This window comes from Apus apus, chromosome 1, assembly GCF_020740795.1.
Source record: "Apus apus isolate bApuApu2 chromosome 1, bApuApu2.pri.cur, whole genome shotgun sequence".
Taxonomy (NCBI): domain Eukaryota; kingdom Metazoa; phylum Chordata; class Aves; order Apodiformes; family Apodidae; genus Apus; species Apus apus.
In genome coordinates this window covers 43,754,084-43,754,738 of record NC_067282.1, presented here as the reverse complement: position 1 = coordinate 43,754,738, position 655 = coordinate 43,754,084, and the positions used below count along the sequence as shown (strand labels likewise).

Sequence of the window (655 nt, the reverse complement as noted above, 5' to 3'; positions counted from 1 at the left end):
TACTTAGGACACATTTAGTGTCCTAGTTTGCTTTGCCTAAAATATCTTTAAGAAACAGTTATAAGGGAAAAGAAGTAAAATCTTTTAATCCTGAGCCAGGAGTTCTTAGTTTAGAGTTCTTATTGTGGCTTGTCTCTGTCACCACTTAGTTTTAAAAAGCTCACTAGCGCAGAGCTTCCTAACATCTCTCTTAAGGGCTATTGGAATGAAAAGTGCCCAGCTGCTTCAAGGTAATGTAACCACTCCAAGAAAATACCTCTGTGTAGGTGGGTCAGTGGCATTTCAGTCAGAAGTAGGAAATCTCAGTGGATGCAGACGTTTGGTGGTGCGTGTCTGTAGACCCCCGTGTGACCTTACCTTCTGCTGTTTGCCATGGCTCTGTTCACTGTTCTATAATTGATTCCCTATGATTTTTACCCATTTGCAGGAATTTTAGTTTTTCGTTTCCTGTGTCATTCCTCTCCTGGTAGGTTTCCTAGTTTTTCTGACTCCAGGTGATCCTCCCTCTGAAACAGAAACTATTTTGGAGAGGATGCAAAAAGGGAGGGGCGGGAGTGGGGAGGGGCAACAAAACCTGACACAGCCGAAATAGCTCAGCTGGGAGAGCGTTAGACTGAAGATCTAAAGGTCCCTGGTTCGATCCCGGGTTTCGGCA

The 655-nt window shown here is 44.3% G+C and overlaps 1 non-coding gene across 1 annotated transcript; it reads left to right on the top strand.

Annotated features, from left to right (window-relative positions):
- Positions 1–582: 582 nt before the first annotated feature.
- Positions 583–655, top strand: TRNAF-GAA (transfer RNA phenylalanine (anticodon GAA)). The gene has a single exon. It is a non-coding gene; the product is annotated as a tRNA-Phe (tRNA).